We start from the raw sequence: 23,160 nt of genomic DNA, 5'->3' as shown, positions 1-23,160 counted from the left end.
GAGCTACCCAGGAGCCCAGATTTTTTTCTCCTCTAATGTTTCCTAGCTGATGGAAGCTTCATGGCTACTGTCTTTTCAAATTATGTTTGGTTGGTGCTTAGTAAATGTTGATTAGTATTGAGATATGTAAGTCACCAAAGCAAACAGTTGTGAAATCAGTTATGTGGATTTCGATGATTAATCAGCATTTAGTTGGACCTTAAAAGAAAACATTTATTTATTTATTTATTTATTTATTTTTATTAATTTTTTTGATTGTTTATTTTGGGAGAGAAAGAGAGAGAAACACAAGCTGCGTAGGGGCAGAGAGAAGGAGAAAAAATTCCAGGCAGGCTCCCCACCATCAGCACAGAGTCCAATGCGGGGCTCCAACTCGCAAACTGTAAGATAATGACCTGAGCTGAGATCAAGAGTTCGACTCTTAACCAACTGTACCCCCCAGGCGCCTCAAGGTAGAAGTGTTTTAAAGGGAGCAGTATAGGGGCGCCTGGGTGGCTCAGTTGGTTAAGCGGCCGACTTCGGCTCAGGTCATGATTTCACGGTCTGTGAGTTCGAGGCCCGTGTCGGGCTCTGTGCCGACAGCTAGCCTGTTTCGGATTCTGTGTCCCCCTCTCTCTGACCCTCCCCCATTCATGCTCTGTCTCTCTCTCTGTCTCAAATATAAATAAATGTTTAAAAAAAAAAAGGGAGCAGTATAATGGGCAGTGCCTTACTGCACAAGGAATCATGATGTAACTCACAGTATAAATGTTTTGTGTTGAAAACCACTAGGGTAATGGTTTAGCAAATAATATACGCTTGTGTATTTAAATCCTTGTAAGTACAAAGAACAGTGCTTATCATACAACTGGAAAGAAAGGCAAAGAAAAAGCTTTTATATTAGATTGGGCACCTGAACAGAAAGTGCAATTTTAATATGAAGATGGCAAGAGGACGAACAAGCCAGATCAGAAGATGGAAACTCTTCAGAAGTTCTGTATCAAGAGGAGGCACAGTTTTGATCTTTTGGTGCCAGTGATGAAAAAAAAAGGAATCCTTTGTTGATGGTTATTCACAGACACATGTAGCTTTTCTCAAAGGCACGTGGGCCACTGCTCTGAACCACACAAATAGACTGCTTGAAAAGCATTGGTATACATTTCAAGGATGGAGAAGAGGCTTGGGCTTGGGAAGATGGGTGCTGGAGCACTGTTACCAAGGTGTGGATATCACAGTGGGTTAAGTGCAAATAAGGATCTCGTGTGGGAGCACAATGTTGAGCATGGGGAAGTGTGTTCCTGCTTGACACCAAGGACAGGGCACATCAGCACTAAGCACCTTCTGACAGGGGGAGGACATCTCATAAATAGATTTGGTGCAAATTCATCCATCCATCCATCCATCCATCCATCCATCCATTCCATGTTCATTGAGCCTTGACCCTGTGCTTGGTGCTGGTGATATGATGGCAAAGGAGATGACCAGGTTGCTGCCCCTGTTGAACAGATATTCAAGTGGAAAGATGGGCCATATGGCAACCAACAAACACATAGATTAAGTCGATTGTGATTAGCACCTTGAAGAGGAGAAGCAGGGTGCTGTGGCAAAGGATAATGGCTTGGTAGATATTTTACATGGGGAATCAGGGAGGCTTTCCTGCGGTGGGATCACGTAGACCTTGTAAGTTCATCTGTGTTGTCGCAAACAGCAGGATATCCTCCTTTTTTGTGGTTGAATGATGTTCCATCGTGTATATACTACACTTTCTGCATCCATTTGTCTGTGGACACTTAGGTTGTGTCCATGTCTTGGCTATGATAAATAATGCTGTAATAAGCATGGGAATGCAGCTATCTCTTTGATTCCATTTTCCATATGCCCAGAAGTGGAATTGCTGGATCATGTGGTAGTTCTATTTTTAGTTTTTGATAAGTGTTACTTATTTATTTCTTTATGTATGTATGTATGTATGTATGTATGTATTTATTTATTGTTTGATTATTTTTTTTATTTTCCTTAATCATTTTGATTTTGTACTGCCACGTTGTTATCAAGCAGCATTATGGAATGTTCCTTGGGTCCGCAGCTCTGAACTCTCCAACTATTATATGCGTCTCCTTTTCCAACTTTATTTTTTTAAATTTATTTTTATTTAAAAAATTTTTTTGGATATAATTTATTGTCATATTGGCTAACATATAGTGGGTACAGTGTGCTCTTGGTTTTGGAGGTAGATTCCCGTGGTTCATCGCTTACACACAACACCAAGTGCTCATCCCAACAAGTGCCCTTCTCAATGCCCATCACCCATTTTCCCCTCTCCCCCACCCCCCTCAATGCACCCTCAGTTTGTTCTCTGTATTTGAGTCTCTTATGGTTTGCCTCCCTCCCTCTCTGTTTGTAGCTATTTTCTTCCCCTTCCCTTCCCCCCGGTCTTCTGTTACGTTTCTCAAAATCCACATATGAGTGAAAACATATGATATGTTTCCTTCTCTGTCTGACGTATTTCACTTAGCATAATACCTTCCAGTTCCATCCACATTGCTTCAAATGGCATGATTTCATTCTTTCTCATTGCCAGGTAGTATTCTATTGTATATATATATATATATATATATATATATATATATATATATATATATACAGAGAGAGAGAGAGAGAGAGAGAGAGAGAGACCACATTTCTTTATCCATTCATCAGTTGATGGATATTTAGGCTCTTTCCATAATTTGGCTGTTGTTAAAAGCCAAATACAAACATTGGGGTACATGTGCCCTGTGAATCAGCATTCCTGTATCCTTTGGATAAATTCGTAGGAGTGCTTTTGCTGGGTCATAGGGTAGTTCCATTTTTAATTTTTTGAGGAACTTCCACACTGTTTTCCAGAACAGCTGCACCAGTTTGCATTCCCACCAACAGGGCAAGAGGGTTCCTGTTTCTCCACATGCTTGCCAGCATCTATAGTTTCCTGATTTGTTCATTTTAGCTGCTCTGACTGTTGTGAGGTGGTATCTCAGTGTGGGCTTCGATTTGTATTTCCCTAATGATGAGTGACGTTGAGCATCTTTTCATGTGTCTGTTGGCCATCTGGATGTCTTCTTTGGAAAAGTGTCTATACATGTGTTCTGCCCATTTCTTCATTTGATTATTTGTTTTTCGGCTGTGTAGTTTGGTTACGTTCTTACAGATTTTGGATACTAGTCCTTTATCCGATATGTCATTTGCAAATATCTTTTCCCGTTCTGTTGGTTGCCTTTTAGTTTTGTTGATTGTGTCCTTTGCAGTGTAGAAGCGTTTTATCTTGATGAGGTCCCAATAGTTCATTTTTGCTTTTAATTCCTTGCCTTTGGTGATGAGTTGAGTAAGAAATTGCTGTGCCTGGGGTCAGAGAGGTTGTTGCCTGCTTTCTCCTCTAGGGTTTTGATGGCTTCCTGTCTCACATTTAGGTCTTTCATCCATTTTGAGTTTATTTTTGTGTATGGTGTAAGAAAGTGGTCCAGGTTCATTCTCCTGCAATGTTGCTGTCCAGTTCTCCCAGCACCATTGCCTAAAGAGACTGTCTTTTTTCCATTGGGTACTCTTTCCTGCTTTGTCAAAGATTAGTTGGCTGTACATTTGTGGGTCCAATTCTGGGTTCTCTGTTTTCTTCCATTGGTCTATGTGTCTGTTTTTGTGCCAATCATGACCTTTGTGCGAGATCATGACCTGAGCCAAGTCAGAGGCTTAACCGACTGAGCCACCCAGGCATCCCAAGTGAATAATTCTTGTTATATGCTGTTGAATTCGATATGCTAGTATCTTGTTGAGAATTTTTTGCATCCATGTTTATCAGAGATATTGGCCTGTAGTTCTTTTTTGTGGGGTCTCTGTCTGGTTTGGGAATCAAGGTAATGCTGGCTTCACAGAATGAGTCCAGAAGTTTTCCTTCCCTTTCTGTTTTCTTGGAACAGCTTGGGAAGGATAGGTATTGTCTCAGCTTTAAATGTCTGGTAGAAATCCCCAGGGAAGCCATCTGGCCCAGGATTCTTATTTGTTGGGAGAGTTTTGATACCTGATTAGATTTCTTCAGTGGTTACGGGTCTGTTCCAATTTTCTATTTCTTCCCGTTTGAGTTTCGGTAGCGTGTGGATGTTTAGGAATTTGTCCATTTCTTCCAGGTTGTCCAGTTTGTTGGCATATAATTTTTCATGGTGTTCTCTGATAATTGTTTGTATTGCTGGGGCGTTTTTTTTTTTTTTCCCCCAAGAACCAGCTCTTAGTTTCATTGATCTGTTTTGGTTTTTTGTTTTGTTTTGTTTTGTTTTGTTTTGTTTTGTTTTGTTTTGTTTTTTGGATTCTATATTGTTTACTTCTGCTCTGATCTTCATTCTTTCTCTTCTTCTCCTGGCCTTGGGGTTTCTTTGCTGTTCTGCTTCTAGTTCCTTTAGATATGCTATCAGATTTTGTATTGGGGATTTCTCTTGTTTCTTGAGATAGGCCTGGATTGCAATGTACTTTCCTCTTATGACTGCCTTTGTTGTATCCCAAAGGGTTTGGACTGTCGTGTTTTCATTTTCATTTGTTTCCGTGTATTTTTTAATTTCTTCTTTAATTGCCTGGTTGACCCATTCATTCTTTAGTAGGATGTTCATTTACCTCCATGCATTTGGAGGTTTTCCAAACTTTTTCCTGTGGTTGATTTCAAGTTTCATAGCGTTGTGATCTGAAAATGTGCATGGTATGATCTCAGTTCTTTTATATTTATTGAGGGCTGTTTTGTGACCCAGTATGTGATGTATCTTGGGGAATGTTCCATGTGCACTCGAGAAGAATGTGCATTCTGCTGCTTTTGGGTGAAGAGTTCTGAATATATCTGTGAAGTCTATCTGGTTCAGTGTATCATTCAGGACCATTGTTTCTTTATTGATTTTCTGCCTAGTTGATCTGTCCATTGTTGTAAGTGGAGTATTAAAGTCCCCTGAAATTACCACAGTCTTATCAGTAAGATTGCTTGTGTTTGTGGTTAATTGTTTTATATATTTGGGTGTCACCAAATTGGGTGCAGAAACATTTATAATTGTTAGCTCTTCTTGATGGATAGACCTCGTAATTATTATACAATGCCCTTCTTCATCTCTTGTTACAGCCTTTACTTTAAAATCTAGTTTGTCTGATACAGGTATGGCTACTCCAGCTTTCTTTTGACTTCCAGTAGCATGATAGATAGTTCTCCATCCCCTCACTCTCAATCCGAAGGTGTCCTCAGGTTTAAAATGGGTCTCTTGTAGATGGGTCTTGTTTTTTGTTTTTTTTTTTTTGTTTTTTGTTTTTATCCATTCTGATACCCTATGTCTTTTGATTGGAGGATTTGGTCCATTTACATTCAGTGTTATTATTGAAAGATATGGATTTGTGTCATTGTGCTGTCTGTAGGTTTCGTGCTTGTAGTGATGTCTCTGGTCCTTTGTGGTCTTTGCAACATTCCACTCACAGAGTCCTCCTTTGGATCTCTTGTAGGACTGGTTTAGTATTGATGAAGTCCTTCAGTTTTGTTTGTCTGGGAAAACGTTTATGTCTCCTTTTATTCTGAATGACAGCCTTGCTGGATAAAGGATCCTTGGCTGCATATTTTTCCTATTCATCACGTTGAATATTTCCTCTGCCACTCTCCCTCTGGACTGCCAAGTTTTAGCAGATAGGTCTGCTAGTACCCTTCTGTGTCTACCCTTGTAGGTTAAGGCCCTTTTGTTCCTAGCTGCTTTCATAATTCTGTCTTCATCTTTGTATTTTGCCAGTTTCACTATGATATGTTGTGCAGAAGATCAATTCCTGTTACGTCTGAAGGGAGCTCTCTGTGCCTCTTAGACTTCAGTGTCTGTTTCCTTCCCCAGATTGCGGACGTTCTCAGCATGATTTGTTCCAGTACACCTTCCGCCCCTTTCTCTCTCTCTTCTTCTTCTGGAACTCCTATGATACAGATAATATGTTTCATCAAATCGCTTAGTTCTCAAAGTCTCCCCTCGTGGTCTAGAAATTTTTTTATCTCTCTTTTTCTCAGCTTCATCTTTTCCATAATTTTATCTTCTATTTCGCTTATTCTCCCCTCTGCCCCATCAATCCTCGCTGTCACTACCTCGTTTATTTTGCACCTCATTTACAACATTGTTTAATTCATCATGACTATTTGTTAGTTCCTTGATGTCTATAGCAATAGATTCTCTGCTGTCTTCTATGTTTTTTTCAACCCCAGTAATTAATCTTACGACTATTATTCTAAATTCTTTATCAGTTGTATTGTTTGTATCTGTTTTGATAATTCTTTAGCTGTCATTCCTTCCTGGAATTTCTTTTGAGGAGAGTTCTTCCATTTCACCATTTTGGCTCATTTTCTGTTCCTTATGTGTTTTAAAAGCTTGTTATGTGTCCCACACCCATGAGCAGTACTATGTTAAAGACGGGTCATACATTATCCAGGGCCTGGCCTTTCAGCAGGTGTTTTTTGGAATGTGTTACTTGCTCTCTGTTGTCGTGACCCTGGTTGCTTTATCTTCCTACTCAGTAGTGATGTTTTGGACCCTCCACCAGGTGTGCCTTGAAGTAGCCCCGGAAAAGGAAACAAACAAAACAAAACACAAGCAAACAAAGAAAAACAAAAAACCCCACAAAAAACATACAAAATACCAGCAATAACAAAAAAACCAATGGGGTGGGGTGGGGTGTATGGAAGAGGTCTTATCCCATACAAAGAGATTAATGACAGGGGCGAGGAAAAAGGAAAGAAAAGAAAATTGATCAGGCAGAGAAACTATAGGGCTTACTCCAGAGAGGGAGGAAAATAAAGGAGATAAAGAACAGGTGTGAAGAGAACAGATTACATATGTCTGTTTAAGCAAACCAACACACAGAATAACCAGACTAGAGGAGGGAAGAAATAAGGATAAAAGGAAAAAAGAAAACATATCTAATAAAAATTGTCCAAGAGTTAAATCAGAAAATGCAAAACTGCTGGGTGCCCTGAAAGCCCCACGGTTAGAGATTGAATCTTTCTCTGTCCTGGTCCATCGTTTTTCTCTAGTCCATATACAGTCCTACACTTCCACAGCCCCTCTTCTCTTCCCTTTGTCTCGCCACAGAAGGGGATCCCTCCCATCTGAGCCTATGCTCCCTGTTTTATCTCTCCCAGTTCACAATCACACACCTTTGACATGCCAGGTTGTCCCTGTGGGCCCCTGGAGATGTCTCAGTCACTCTGCAGCCCGGACTCTTGGAATTCAAAGTCCTTTGGCCTCAACCCTGTTGTGATTGAGGGACGAGGGAACTTTTTGTCCCCCTACTGCTCCGCCATGTTGGATCTGAGTCATTTATCATTTGTAGCTGGAGGGGGCATTCTAGCAGCTAGGTGTCACAGGACTTGGAACCCACACAGGGTTGGGGAACAATGACAGGCAAGCCAAATGCAAAACGGAAGGGTCTCACAGGTGGAAAGGTGCGCAAGTCTGACCTCTTGCCCCAGGCAACAACAGGATACCTAATGTCAGACATGAAGCCATCAAAATCCTAAAGGACAAAGCAGGCCAAAACCTCTTTGACCTCAGCTGTAGCAACTTCTCAGCACGTCTCCGGAGGCAATGGAAACAAAAGCAAAAATTGTGGGGGGCCGGGCCCCGGTGCCAGGCTGAGACCGGGTCGAGCAACGTTCCCTGTTGACTCAAGCCAACCCGGTGGTTCCCCCTCCCATTCATGTGGGAGGCCGGGCCCCGGCGCCAGGCTGAGACCGGGTCGAGCAACGTTCCCTGTTGACTTAGCCAACCCGGTGGTTCCCCCTCCCATTCCCTCACTTTCAAGGGCATACGAAAGCCTTGTCAAGGCTGAGAAAGTTAACTCCTGAAGCCTGTGGTCTGCAGGTGTTGGCAGTAATGCTACCTTCCTTTTTCTACCCCGAGTCAGATAGAAACAAACATGGAAATTGTGTTTTGCTAGCAATCTTATCAACAAGGTCTTGTTGTGACCCGTCTAGAAAATGCACAAGAAACACAGAACTAAATGTTTTGGTTGGCAGCGATTATGTGAAACCTGTTTATTCTTAGAATGGCCTGACCCATAAGAGTCTGGATATAAAAGATTGTGTACAGCAACAATGAAGCCGTCACTTGGGCCATCAGCCCAGGGGACCCTCCTGTTCCCAAACTTTCTCTTCTCTCCTTTTTTCTTGCATTCCCCTACCCTCAGGACCCTGACCTCGGTGTTTGTCACGCCGGTCGCGACAAAAAATGAACTATTGGGACTCATGAAAATAAAAAGCTTCTGCACGGCAAAGGAAACAATCAGCAAAACTGAAAGGCAACCAACGGAATGGGAGAAGATATTTGCAGTTGAGGCAGTTTGAGATGATGGTGGGGTTCATGGCATTCGGAGCTGACAGCCAAGGAATAATTCTTAAGACGTCTTTGGTGTAAAAAGGTACTTTTATTAAAGCACAGGTCCAGGACCCACGGACAGGAGAGATGCTAAGTGTTATTTATTTAAGTGATCTCTGCACCCCAAGTGGGGCTTGAACTCATGACTCCAAGATCAAGAGGTGCATGCTCTTCGGACTGAACCACCCAGGCGCCCCCTCTATTTTTAGTTTTTTTTTTTTAAATGAGAATTTCATTTTAATTTTTTTTTTAATTTACATCCAAATTAGTTAGCATGTAGTGCAAAGATTTCAGGAGGAGATTCCTTAGTGCCCCTTACCCATTTAGCCCATCCCTCCTCCCACAAGTTTGTTCTCCATATTTATGAGTCTTATGTTTTGTCCCCCTCCCTGTTTTTATATTATTTTTGTTTCCCTTCCCTTATGTTCATCTGTTTTGTCTCTTAAAGTCCTCATATGAGTGAAGTCATATGATACTTGTCTTTCTCTGACTAATTTCACATAGCATAATACCCTCCAGTTCCATCCACGTAGTTGCAAATGGCAAGATTTCATTCTTTTTGTATGCCGAGTAATACTGTGTGTGTGTGTGTGTGTGTGTGTGTGTGTGTGTGGTGTATATATGTATATATACCACATCTTCTTTATCCTTTCATCCATCGTGGACATTTGGGCTCTTTCCATACTTTGGCTATTGTTGATAGTGCTGCTATAAACATTGGGGTGCATGTGTCCCGTCGAAACAGCACACCTGCATCCCTCGGATAAATACCTAGTAGTGCAGTTGCTGGGTTGTAGGGTAGTTCTATTTTTAGTTTTTTGAGGAACCTCCATACTGTTTTCCACAGTGGTTGCAGCAGCTTGCATTCCCACCAACAATGCAATAGAGATCCTCTTTCTCTGCATCCTCGCCAACATCTGTTGTTGCCTGCGTTGTTAACGTTAGCCATTCTGACAGGTGTGAGGTGGTATCTCATTGTGGTTTTGATTTGTGTTTCCCTGATGATGAGTGACGTTGAGCATTTTTTCATGTGTTGCTTGGCCATCTGGATGTCTTCTTTGGAGAAGTGTCTATTCATGTCTTTTGCCCATTTCTTCACTGGATTATTTGTTTTTTGGGTGTTGAGTTTGATAAGTTCTTTATAGACTTTGGATACTAACCCTTTATCTGATACGTCGTTTGCAGATATCTTCTCCCATTCTGTCGGTTGCCTTTTAGTTTTGCTGATTGTTTCCTTTGCTGTGAAGAAGCTTTTTATTTTGATGAGGTCCCAGTAGTTCATGTTTGCTTTTGCTTCCCTTGCCTCTGGAGACGTGTTGAGTAAGAAGTTGCTGTGGCCAAGATCAAAGAGGTTTTTGCCTGCTTTCTCCTTGAGGATTTTGATGGCTTCCTGTCTTACACTGAGGTCTTTCATCCATTTTGAGTTTATTTTTGTGTGTGGTGTAAGAAAGTGGTCCAGGTTCATTGTTCTGCATGTCGCTGTCCAGTTTTCCCAGCACCACTTGCTGAAGAGACTGTCTTTATTCCATTGGATATTCTTTCCTGCTTTGTCAAAGATTAGTTGGCCGTACGTTTGTGGGTCCATTTCTGGGTTCTCTATTGTGTTCCATTGATCTGAGTGTCTGTTCTTGTGCCAGAACCATACTGTCTTGATGATTACAGCTTTGTAGTATAGCTTGAAGTCCGGGATTGTGATGCTCCTGCTTTGTTTTTCTTTTTCAAGATTGCTTTGGCTATTCGGGGTCTTTTCTGGTTCCATACAAATTTTAGGATTGTTTGTTCTAGGTCTGTGAAGAATGCTGATGTTATTTTGATAGAGATTGCATTGAATATGTAGATTGCTTTGGGTAGTATCGACACTTTAACAATATTTGTTCTTCCTATCCAGGAGCATGGAATCTTTTTCCATTTTTTTGTGTCTTTCTTCAATTTCTTTCGTAAGCTTTCTGTAGTTTTCAGTGTATAGATTTTTCACCTATTAGGTTAGATTTATTCCTAGGTATTTTATGGTTTTGGGGGCAATTGTAAATGGGATCGATTCCTTGATTTCTCTTTCTGTTGCTTCGTTGTTGGCGTATAGGAATGCATCCGATTTCTGTGCGTTAATTTTATATCCTGCAGCTTTGCTGAATTCATGAACAGTTCTAGCAGTTTTTTGGTGGAATCTTTAGGGTTTTCCATATAGAGTATCGTGTCATCTGCGAAGAGTGAAAGTTTGACCTCCTCCTGGTCGATTTGGATGCCTTTTATTTCTTTGTGTTGTCTGATTGTAGAGGCCAAGACTTCCAATACTATGTTGAATAACAGTGGCGAGAGTCGACATCCCTGTCTTGTTCCTGACCTTAGGGGGAAAGCTCTCAGTTTTTCCCCGTTGAGGATGATATGAGCCTTGGGTTGTTCATATATGGCTTTTATGATCTTGAGGTATGCTCCTTCTATCCCTACTTTCTTGCGTTTTTTTTTTATCAAGAAAGGATGCTGTATTTTGTCAAATGCTTTCTCTGCATCTATTGAGAGGATCATATGGTTCTTGTCCTTTCTTTTATTGATGTGATGAATCATGTTACTTGTTTTGCGATCATTGAACCAGCCCTGCATCCCGGGTATAAATCCCACTTTGTCGTGGTGAATAACTTTTTTAATATATTGTTGGATCCGGTTGGCTAATATCTTGTTGAGGATTTTCGCATCCATGTTCATCAGGGAAATTGGTCTATAGATCTCCTTTTTAGTGGGGTCTCTGTCTGGTTTTGGAATCAAGGTAATGCTGGCTTCATAGAAGGAGTTTGGAAGTTGTCCTTCCATTTCTATTTTTTGGAACAGCTTCAAGAGAGTGGGCGTTAACTCTTCCTTAAATGTTTGGTAGAATTCCCCTGGAAGGCCATCTGGCCCTGGACTCTTGTTTTTTGGGAGATTTTTGATTACTAATTCGATTTCTTTACTGGTTATGGGTCTGTTCAAATTTTCTATTTCTTCTTGTTTCAGTTTTGGTAGTGGATATGTTTCCAGGAATTTGTCCATTTCTTCCAGATTGCCCATTTTATTGGCATATAATTGCTTATAATATTCTCTTATTATTGTTTTTATTTCTGCTGTGTTGGTTGTGATCTCTCCTCTTTCATTCTTGATTTTATTTATTTGGGTCCTTCCCTTTTTCTTTTTGATCAGACTGACTAGTGGTTTATCAATTTTGTTGATTCTTTCGAAGAACCAGCTTCTGGCTTCATTGATCTGTTCTACTGTTTTTTGGTTTCAACAGCATTAATTTCTGCTCTAATCTTTATTATTTCCTGTCTTCTGCTGGCTTGGGGTTTTATTTGCTGTTCTTTTTCCAGCTCTTTAAGGCATAAGGTTATGTTGTGTAGATCTTTGTTTCTTTCTTCTTTAGGAAGATCTTTCTTCTTTAGGAAGGCCTGGATTGCTATATACTTACCTCTTATGACCGCCTTTGCTGCGTCCCAGACGTTTTGGGTTGTGGTGTTATCATTTTCATTGGCTTCCATATACTTTTAATTTCCCCTTTAACTTCTTCCTTAGCCCATTCATTCTCTCATGGGATGTTCTTCAGTCCAAGAATTTGTTACCTTTCCAAATGTTTTCTTGTGGTTGATTTTGAGTTTCATAGTGTTGTGGTCTGAATATATGCATGGTATGATCTCGATCATTCTGCACTTGCTGGGGGCTGATTTGTGTCCCAGTATGTGGTCTATTCTGGAGAACAGTCCATGTGCACCAGAGAAGAATGTATATTCTGCTGCTTTAGGATGAAATGTTCTGAATATATCTGTTAAGTCCATCTGGTCCAGTGTGTCATTCAAAGCCATTGTTTCCCTGTTGATTTTTTGATTAGATGATCTGTCCATTGCTGTGAGTGGGGTGTGGAAGTCTCCTACTATGATGGTATTACTATCAATGAGTTTCTTTATGTTTGTGATTAATTGGTTTATATATTTGGGTGCTTTCACATTTGGCGCATAAATGTTTACAATTGTTAAGTCTTCTTGGTGGATAGACCCCGTGATTATGATATAATGCCTTTCTGCCTCTCTTGATACAGTCTTTATTTTAAAGTCTAGATTGTCTGATGTAAGTATGGCTACTCCGGCTTTCTTTTGTTGACCATGATAGCATGATAGATGGTTCTCCATCCCCTTATTTTCAATCTGAAGGTGTCTTTAGGTCTCAAGTGGGTCTCTTGTAAACAGCATATAGATGGATCTTGTTTTCTTATCCATTCTGTTAGCCTGTGTCTTTTGAATGGAACATTGAGTCCACTGACGTTTAGAGTGAGTACTACCATTACAATGCTTGTAGAGTTGGAGTTTCTGGTGGTGTTCTCTGGTCCTTTCTAATCTTTGTTGCTTTTGGTATGTATATATATATATATATATATATATATATATATATATATATATATTCATCTTTTCTCCCCTCAGAGAGTCCCCCTTATAATTTCTGGCAGGGCTGGTTTAGTGGTCACAAACCTCTTTAATTTTTGTTTGTCTGGGAAACTTTTTATCTCTCCTTCTATTTTGAATGACAGCCTTGCTGGATAAAGACTTCTTGGCTGCATATTTTTCTGATTCAGCACATTGAATATATCCTGCCACTCCTTTCTGGCCTGTCAAGTTTCTGTGGATAGGTCTGCTGCAAACCTGATCTGTCTTCCCTTGTGGGTTAGGGACTTTTTTTCCCTTGCTGCTTTCATGATTCTCTCCTTGCCTGAGTATTTTGTGAATTTGACTATGATATACCTTGTTGATGGTTGGTGTTTGTTGAAACTAATGGGGGTCCTCTGTGCTTCCTGGATTTTGATGTCTGTGTCTTTCCCTAGGTTAGGAAAGTTTTCCGCTATGATTTGCTCACATAACCCTTCTACCCCTATTTCTTTCTCTTCCTCTTCTGGGGCCCCTATGATTCTGATGTTGTTCCTTTTTAATGAGTCACTGATTTCTCTAATTCTTAAATCATGCTCTTTTGCCTTAATCTCCCTCTTTATTTCTGCTTCATTATTCTCCATAAGTTTGTTCTCTATATTGCTGATTCTCTGTTCTGCCTCATCCATCCTTGCCAGCGTGGCATCCATTCGTGATTGCAGCTCAGTTATAGCATTTTTTAAATTTCATCCTGACTAGTTTTTACTTCTTTTATCTCCGCAGAAAGGGATTCTAGTCTATTCTCAACTCCAGCTAATATTCTTATTATCGTGATTCTAAATTCTGGTTCAGACATCTTGCTTGTATCTGTGTTGGTTAAATCCCTGGCTGTCATTTCTTCGTGCTCTTTCTTTTGGGGTGAATTCCTTCATTTCATCATTTTGAAGGGAGAAAAGGAATTAATGAGGTATAAAAATTAAAATTAAAAAATAGTAAGATCAAAAAATTGAAAACACACACACAAAATCGAGTAAATGACTAGGTGTGTTTGGTCTGGGTGTTGAAAGTATTTTGATAGATTAGAGAAAAAAGGGGGGGGGAAAGAACAAAAAAAGGAAATCATTTGAAAATTTGAAAAAGTGAGTACACTGAAGGAGAATAAAATAAAGTGATGGAAGTAAAAGAGAGTTTGAAATAATTTACACACAAGTAAAAAATATAGTAAAAAATTAAATATTTTTAATAAAAATTGAAAACAAAAATGGATTTTTTCTCTTTCTGTATTCAAGAAAAAGAAGTGAAAAAGAGAGAAAACAAAGAAAATTGAATAGGTGGACCTGCTAACAGATTGAAATACGACTGAAATTGCTTTGTTTTCCCCTAGAATTCAGACTATGAAGTACTTTATAGTCCAGAAACTGTGCAGGTCGTGAGACTTGTGTTCCTGAAGAGTGAGGTGGGCCCAGTTGGGCAGGGCTTAGTGTAATGGCTCCGTTCTCCACTAGATGGCGCTGCTAGCCTACTGAGGTGGATTGTTGTGTTGCCCGTAGGTGCATTTGCGCAGGCGCGGGAGCAGTGAAAATGGCGTCACCCAGCTGCCCAGTCTCTAGTATCGGAACTCTGTTCTCCCGGATCAGCAATCACGCACCTGTCCTCTGTCTTCAACTTTTGTCCACTCCCCACTTTTTCGGTGTCCACGACCAAGCCCCAGGCAGTACCTGTGCCCCGAATTTTGTCTCAGATGTGGCTGTTTTCCCCTTACTTCTGAAGGACTGTGGCTTTGACCCGTTCTGCCCCTCTGTGGGAGGGTCTCACTGAACAATGGCTGAATGCCAGCTGCACTCAGGAACGCTCGCTTGCTGGACCCTGTTGCTGCCGGTGCCCTGAGACTGTGGCCAGGTGCCAGCCTGCCTCAGGAAAAGTTTGCAAGATAGTGTAGCAGCAGCGTTTCAGGGATTATGGGAAATCACAACACACATCTGGCACCAGGCTTCACCCTTAACGTCCGTGTTCCAGCACCAGCAAATGTGGCCATTCTCTGGGGTCTGCTAGGCCCAGGTTGCCTCGCAGCCTCTACCAAATGTCCTTCCAGCAGTGGAACCGCTTCTCCCCGCGTGGCCTGTGAACCTGCCAGACCCCACTCTGTTCCTAGGGATTCGCTGTTCCCACCAGAGCATCTCCAGGTAGGGAGCGGCGGAGTTGCAGACTCTGTGCTCCCCTTGTTTACGGTCTTAATGGAATTTAAACCCTCTGCTTTCTCCTTTGTTAGTTTAGTCCCTGTGGCTGTTTCCACTTTTCCACTTTGTGTGCAGCTGCTTTTGGGGAGGGGTGCTTTTCCCGTATCCCCCCTCCCCCTCCCCGTCTCTGTCCTCTCTTTGCCCGCAAAAGCAGCTCCCTGCCCACCGGGACTTCTCATTCCCCAAGTTCACCTCTCCGCGCCGCATACCTGCTGACTTCTGTGGTTCAGGTTGTGCAGATTGTTGTGTTAATCCTCCAATCAGTTTTCTAGGTGTGCAGGATGGTTTATTGTTGGTCTGGCTGTATTTCCTGGGCGTGAGACACACACAAAACTTCCATGCTCTTCCGCCATCATCTCTATTTTTAGTTTTTAAAGGAACCTCATGCTGTTCTCTATATTGGCTGCATCAACTTACATTCGTAGCAACAGTGCATAAGAATTCCCATTTCTCGACATCCTGCCCAGCATTGTTTTAATCTCTTGTCTTTTTGATGATCATCATTCTAACAGGTTGAGGTAGTATCTCACGACTTTGATTTGCATTTCCCAGGTGATGAGTGATGTTGAGTACCTTTTAATATACCTGTTGGCCATTGGTATATTTTCTTTGGAAAAATGTCTATTCAAATCCTTTGCCCATTTTTCAAATGGATTATTTGGTTTTTTGTGGGTATTTTTGCTATTGTGTTGTATAATTTTTTAATATATTTTTGATATTTACCTCTAACTCTCTCTCTCTCTCTCTCTCTCTCTCTATATATATATATATATATATATGTTTTGGAAATATTACTTCTCAGTCTGCAGGTTGTCTTTTCATCTTGTTGATGGTTTCCTTTGCTGTAGAAAAGATTTTTAATTTGATGTAGTCCCACTTGTTTGTTTTTTGTTTGGTTGTTTGTGCTTTAGATATCATGTCAAAAAAATCACTGCCAAGAGTAGGGTTTTTTATTAAGTTTATTTATTTATTTTGAGAGAGAGACTGTGTGTGTGAGCCGGGGAGGAGTACATAGGGAGAGAGAGAGAGGGAGAGAGAGTATTCCAAGCAGGCTCTGTGCTGTTAGCACAGAGCCCAACATGAGGCTCGAACTCACTAATGATATCGATTTCTGAGCCAAAACCAAGGGTTGGATGCTTAACCGACTGAACCACCCGGGCGCCCTATGGTTTCTGGTGTTACATGTAAATATCTTCAATCCATTATGAGTTAATTTTTGTGAGTGGTGTAAGGTAGAAGTCTAGTTTCATTTTTTTTCCATGGGACTGTGCAATTTTCCCACCACAATTAAAAAAAAATGTTTGTTATTTTGAGAGACAGGGGCAGAGACAGAGGGAGACAACGAACCCCAAGCACTCTCCACACTGTCAGCCTGAAGTCCCACATGGGTCTCAGTCCCACAAACTTCCAGATCACATGCTGAGCCAAAATCAAGGGTCGGACACTCATCCCTTTGAGCCACCCAGATGCCCCCCAGCCCCATTTTTTGAAGATAATGTCTTTTCTCCATTGAGTATTCTTGGCTCCTTCGTCAAACATGCTTGGGTGTGAGGGCTGTTCTTGAGGCCACCACGGTGGCTATCCCTGTGGCACCCTGGAATTGGTTTCAGGCCTCTGTATTCAGAGGGACTCAGGGAAAAGGGGTGCTGCTTATACTTATTGGGAACACTGTGGACTTGGAGGAAGACGTTCTCCCTGCAGTTGGTATGAACCAGTATCAGGGCTGTGTCTGAGAGGCTGGACTCCATGGCTGAAGAGGGAATCAACTGTGCCCATGCTAGGCTGGAGAAGAGTTTCTGGAAGACTGGGGATCTGTATTACCCATAACACTGGTGAGGCAGCTGAACTGGGAGATGATGGTCTAAGGGCCCTTAGCCCTGTCCTTAGGACCCACCTCACTGTTTGTTCTAGAGCAGTATTGCCAAGGTTAGAAAAACTGCCATTTCTGTACATTTCTGGTGAATATGTAACATACTATTACCTCTTTGCAGAGGAATTAGTTCCTGTCTGTTTTTTTTAATTTTATTTTTTAATTAAAAAAAAATGTTTATCAATTGTGAGAGAGTGAGAGAGCATGAACATGTGTTTTGTAATTTTTTAATTTTTAAAAAATGTTTTACCAATTTTGAGAGAGTGAAAGAGCATGCACGTGCACACATGCAGGGGAGGAACAGAGAGAGAGAATCCCAAGCAGGCTCCACGCTGTCATTGAAGAGCCTGACACGGGGCTCGATCTCACGAACCATGAGGACGCGATCTGAGCTGAAATCAAGAGTCTGATGCTTAACCGACTGAGCCACCCAGACACCCGATGACTAGGTAATTTTAAATGCTGGATAGAAAGGTCAAGTGCAGCCCTAAGTAATTGAGTTGACAAAAGTGTCCCCTGTCACACAAGAAAAAGTATATAGTTAGTCCTATATTTTAAAACTTTAGGTTTTTAAGTCCAATATTCCAACACTGATTTGACTTTGATGCTCAGGAAGGGGATGGAACGTACAGATGGAGCCTCACGTCTAGGGTTTGGGACCATCCGTGGACCTGGAACACCTTTTATTTTGTAGGCATTGTTTTCTGCACAGTCTGGACAGAAGTCAGTCACCATGAAGGCGGGAGAGTGGACAGCTCTGCAGTGTAGTGAACAGACTAGGAAGACCACAGATTCTTTTCTTTTCCATGGAAGAGCAACACAGGTATTGAGAGAGAAAGGATGCTACTGTCTAATCGGACCTCCTTGCTAGGGGTCGTGCCACACATGCTTCGTTGTTCACTGGCTGTGGACATAGCAGCTTCTCACAGACTATTAGGGTTTTCCACAAAAGACTCGTGTGAGGTTAACCGGGGAGAGGACAACTAGACTGGCAACAGTGCCAGGGCACTCAGCTTCCCTAATCAAGATCCACATCGACGCACGCATGTCTCTGCGGTGGAAACGACTGCCAAGTACGGAGTTAAGACCTTATCTGCCTTTTGCCCCTTTTCCATATTAATGAGATTTGGAGATTCTTTTCAGGAAAGTGTCTGTAACTTTTGTTTAAGGGACAGAATGACACTGGCAGACATTTCAGGCCATTTATCCATGAACTCTGTCTTCCCCTTGACCATCTTAATGCCTCCTACCTACCAAACCTGGCAAGACAGACCATCTGACTCCAGGCTGTTTGTAGTCCTCCCCTGAAAGGAAGCACTTTGTATGTAAGTTGATGGCACCGCTTTCCACACGTTTTCCTCGGGAGCTCCACAGTCCAGGCAACTGTGGCACCTAGTCCTCCGCAGTGATGTTTCGGGAAAAGCTAGGCCATGGACTCCCCATTGTGGATTCTCCGAATTGCTTCAGAAAGAATCAGACTGATATCTGCAGTCTCTGTCTTGGGACACTGCGGCTTCTGCATGCCGTGAGGGACAGTATTCGTCACCACCACTTCATCAATGGCGGACTCCTCACTCAGGCAGGGTCCTCTGCAGACAGGATGCCTTCAGTGGCCATGACATAGATCTTGTAAACCCTCTCTCTTCCAGTGTCTCCGCAGAAGCAACACATCTTCCTGCATCATCCATAATGTCATCCACCATGCAGTGTGCCCACCATCATCTCTGACTACAGTTACCGGCGGCTTGTCTTTGGCCATCATCAGCGGCAACTCCAGACCTGGGTGGACAGTAGCATTTTTGACTACTGGGGGAGAATGACGACCTTCATCCATGTCCCGCTCTGTACCCTGGGCTTCTGCGTGGATTACAGCTAACCCCGAATGGAGTCTCTCAGCATATGACTGGTGAGCATCAGGAGACTTTGCTACGATGACTGCATTCCTAGAATTCGGAATTTCTTCCTGGTTATACTGCAACACAAAGGGTGAGGCTCTAAGGTTGTACATGGGAAAGCTGCAAACGTCTTGTATTTACTTTTGATGAAGATCTTTGGTGATCATGTGAGTTAAACCTGCTTTTGCCAGAATGTTCGCCAAGAATTTACACACAATGGAATGAACCCCTCTTCCTCACCTTGCTCTGCTTGCTGTAGGGGAAATAAGGGATGACTCTAGTAATGTTCCTGGCACGGGCTGTCTTCAGTGCCTAAGCCATGCTCAGTAACTCCATCACAGCTGTATTCACATCTCTGGTTCTTGTCTGTATAATGAAAATATCGTGGCCATGAATAGATTCTTTTATTTCAAGTCTTGTTGCTCCATTGGTCTCTTGATAGACCACAGATTTCCCCAGTTCAGCACCAAGATGCCCAAGGCCACCTAGGACTGGGGCAGAACTTACACTCACTGCGACCCGGCCTTGTAGCCACCTCAGAGCCAGTAGGACCTGTCTATGGAAATAAAGGACATGCATCTATTCCTGGAAGGGAAATTGTTTTTTTTTTTTTTTGGGGGGGGGTGGAATTGATCCTACAGATACCCTCCCTGGGGTACAGAATGACAGCAGGGCAAGGATGTTCTTTAAAAGCTCCCAGCCAAGTTGTTGCAAAGGTCACAAAATTATCCAGCAAGATGATAACGGTTGTAATGTTTCTAAGTGATACATTAAAGGTGTTTACCGTCATCAAAAGTACAAGTGTTTGATCTGAACACGACATGGCTGTGTCTGTAAACTTCAGTAATTCTTTTGGGTCCTCGTGTCTGTGTATGCAGTACTTGCTGGTAGACAGTGCCCTCTGGTGGTTTAGTGGCCAAACTACATGGCGTCTGGATCCATTTCTGTGACCATCTTACAAAGTACCACAAGCTGGGGCTCAAAACAACAGAAAGGTATTTTCTCACGGTTCTGGAGAGCAGAAGTCCAATATCAAGGTATTGACGGGATCGTTCTCCCTCTTAAAACTCTAGCAAAGTATCCTTCCTTGCCTCTTCCAGCTTCAGGTGGTCGCTGGCTCTCCTTGGGATTCCTTGGTTTGTGTTTACATCATCCCAACCCCTGCCTTCTCTTCTGTGTCCTCCTCCTTTTTTATAAAGACACCAGTCATTGGACTTAGGGCCCTTCCTGATCTAGCATGACCTCATCTTTTTTTTTTTTATGTTTATTTAGTTTTGAGAGAGAGAGAGAGACAGACAGCGAGTGAGCAGTGGAGACATAATTGCTGAGTGTGTGTGTTCCTTGCCTTTGACTGAAGGCAAAGAACTTTCCGAACTCTTTGTTCTTCAAGAGCAATACTTTGGAACAACTGGTAATCCTAGGGAGAGCTGCCAGGAAGAAATGCCAGAGGTTTTTACCTGGGGGATCTTTAAGGTAATCTGCCAAAACTTACACTGAGTCACCAATGTGGCCAAACTGCTAAGTAAACAAGGAACATGGGGATCTTACTCTTCCGGGGCTACCATAACAAATGATTACGAACTGTACCCAGTTAAAACAACAGCGATCTAGTCTCTTGAAGCTCCAGAGGCCAGAGGTCTGAAATCAAGGTGCTTCCAGGGCTGTGCACTCTCCGGTTTCTAGGGAAGACCCTTCCTTACCTCTTCCACCTTCTGGTGGCTAAAGGTGTTTCTTTGCTTATGGCTACATCAGTCCACAACTGCTTCCATGTTCACAGGCCTCCTCTTCATCCTCAAAACTTCCTCACCTCTGTAAACAAGGGTACATGTGATGGCATCGAGGACCCTCCAAGATAATCCGGGATAGGTTCCACTGCTTGAAATCCCAACCTAATGCATTTGTGACAATATAGAGTAACATTTGTTCTTTTGCCACATGTGTTAATCAGTCTAGAATCTCCAGAGAAAACTGAACTGATAGGGTGTGTGTGCATACACATGCTTAGAGGAAGAGAGGGAAAGAGTGAGCGAGAGAGATTTATTTTAAAGAATTGTGGGGCGCCTGGGTGGCGCAGTCGGTTAAGCGTCCGACTTCAGCCAGGTCACGATCTCGCGGTCTGTGAGTTCGAGCCCCGCGTCAGGCTCTGGGCTGATGGCTCAGAGCCTGGAGCCTGTTTCCGATTCTGTGTCTCCCTCTCTCTCTGCCCCTCCCCCGTTCATGCTCTGTCTCTCTCTGTCCCAAAAATAAATAAACGTTGAAAAAAAAATTAAAAAAAAAATAAAGAATTGTAAGGAATGACTCACAATTATGGAGGCTGACGAGTCCAAAATCAGCAGGGAGGCCTGCAGGCTGGAGATTCAGGGAAGAGAGAATCAGGGAGATTCAGGCCAAAAAGCATCTGTAGAGTCACATCAGCAAGATGGGAGAGTAGGAAGTCCTATCCCTGGTTTACCACAGAAACACCAAATTGATGGAGGTCCTGAATCTAGTTAATAAGTTGCAGTCTTCCAGAGGAGCACAAACCAGAGAGAAGCTATAGTGAATGGAGGAAATGGAAAAAGCAGTGTCCTCAGGAAATGTTGGTTTTAGATGGGGTTAGAGGGATTTGAGGCAGGAAGGGAGGGCATAGGTGCAGGTGGAGAGGCAGGAAAACAAATATGTGCTCTGGAGATCCTGGAATATTCTAGGCAGGTGATAGGTTTTAGGCCGGCCTTATGAATTGGAGGTAGTGAGGTTCCACTAACCTGACTAGATCACACAGAGAGAGGAGGGTTGGAAGACGATGCCCATGTTGTTGACCAGCACTTCCAGACCCCCACACTCCTTGCGTAGGAAGTCGAGCAGTGCATGGCTGCTCTGCAGGTCATGGATGTCAGGCAGGGGGAAGCATGGTTGGGAGCATCATGTTCCCCGAGACCTGCTGGCACAGAACACCCATGATGGTGAAGCCTAGTTGGGCCCAGTCACCAGCACCACATGGCTGTAGGTCTACTAGGCTGAGCGAGGCATTAGAGTGCAGAAAGCAGACATGGTAAGACACTTGAGGTGTGCTGTGGGCCCCGTGCACTGGCACAGGTGTGTTCTGGTATCTGGGGATGTTACCCCTAGAGCTAGAGGCCCTGCCTCCATCACCCATCAAAGAAGGGGCCAAAGGTTCCAGATGGTTCCCTAATGATGCTATACCAGGTCTGTCTCTCCCAGGTCTGTATCTTAAACCCAACCAGAACTCCCCACTCTTAGGATCCTTCCTCTGAGCTCAGCAATGGTTCAGGACGGACTGATGTGCTCCTCGGAAAGAAAATGGGTAGTCATAGGCTAATAGGAGCTAGAGATTCATGGTGGTAGAACTAAACATATTTTGGGAAAACCCCATGAGGAAGAAAGGAATATAGCCATTGTGTTGGGAATGTGCCCTTCTTCCTCTGTAGAATGGGAAAGTTTGCCTTCTTCTAAGATGCAGTGAAACTGGTTGTACAGGGAAGTGCTTCTGAGGACACAGATCCCCTGCTTTCTCAGTAGAAACTCAAGAGAGAGATACAGAGAATGAGGTCCTGTGCTGGGACTTGGGTGTGGGCAGGACTCCTCCCTCAGTGTGATTCCCAGTGGGCCCCGAGTGGGAGGGAATGTTTGTGAAGCTCACTGTGGCTGAGGAATTGCTTGGGATGTCTGCTTTAATGGTTATAAATACTTATGTTTGTTAAAAGTGCTTATATTTGGTGTAGACCAAGGTTTTAGTTAATAAGTGTTATATATAATTTGGTGTTATTTTTAAGGTATCAAGGAAAAGAGATCTCTGTGATACTGGGATACATTCCAAACCAGCAGTTGACATGCTATTGTTTTGTCCTAGACATTGATGCTCCTCATGAGTCAGTTTAGAAAAGCCAGATAACAGAGAGAAAATTAATAGCCCCTTTGAAGGGAAAGACTTTAGGTTGTGTAAAGTTTATTTATTCTGAAAGAGAGAAAAAGAGAAAGAGCAGGGGAGGGTGTCAGAGAGAGAGAGAGAGAGAGAGAGAGAGAGAAAGATCTGAAGTGGGCTCTGTGCTGATGGCAGAGTCCCATGTGGGGCTCATGAACCTTGAGATAATGACCTGAGCCAAAGTTAGACACTCAACTGACTGAGTCACTCAAGCGCCCTTGAAGGGAGAGACATAAAGTATGGACCCAATCCTTGCTTGCAGGGTCCATCAGTTCTCATTTCTGTCAGCCTGAAACCCCTGGTGAAGACTGAAAAATAATCATGAGGGGAGGAAGTCTGTACAACATGGATGCTTCTGTGAGGGGTGGGAGGTGGTGGGAGGCCCCCCGGGAACCAGGCTGGGTGTGGGGCAGTAAGAAGCTCCCCTCTGGGCCCTGGAGGTGTCAGGCCCCAGTCCGGGGACGCCTACGGAGGGCACTTTGCAC

The 23,160-nt window shown here is 42.8% G+C and overlaps 2 pseudogenes; both read right to left on the bottom strand.

Moving 5' to 3' along the window:
- Nucleotides 1-21,630, bottom strand: part of LOC124527313 (carbonyl reductase [NADPH] 1-like) — a 35,879-nt pseudogene extending 14,249 nt beyond the window's left edge.
- Nucleotides 18,251-19,218, bottom strand: LOC124527060 (phosphoribosyl pyrophosphate synthase-associated protein 1-like; annotated as a pseudogene).
- Nucleotides 21,631-23,160: the final 1,530 nt, after the last annotated feature.

This window comes from Lynx rufus, unplaced genomic scaffold (genome assembly GCF_022079265.1).
Source record: "Lynx rufus isolate CCGP_SWC_20201006 ecotype Redwood Valley unplaced genomic scaffold, mLynRuf1.p SCAF_5, whole genome shotgun sequence".
Lineage (NCBI taxonomy): Eukaryota > Metazoa > Chordata > Mammalia > Carnivora > Felidae > Lynx > Lynx rufus.
This window is presented reverse-complemented; position numbering and strand designations above follow the sequence as displayed.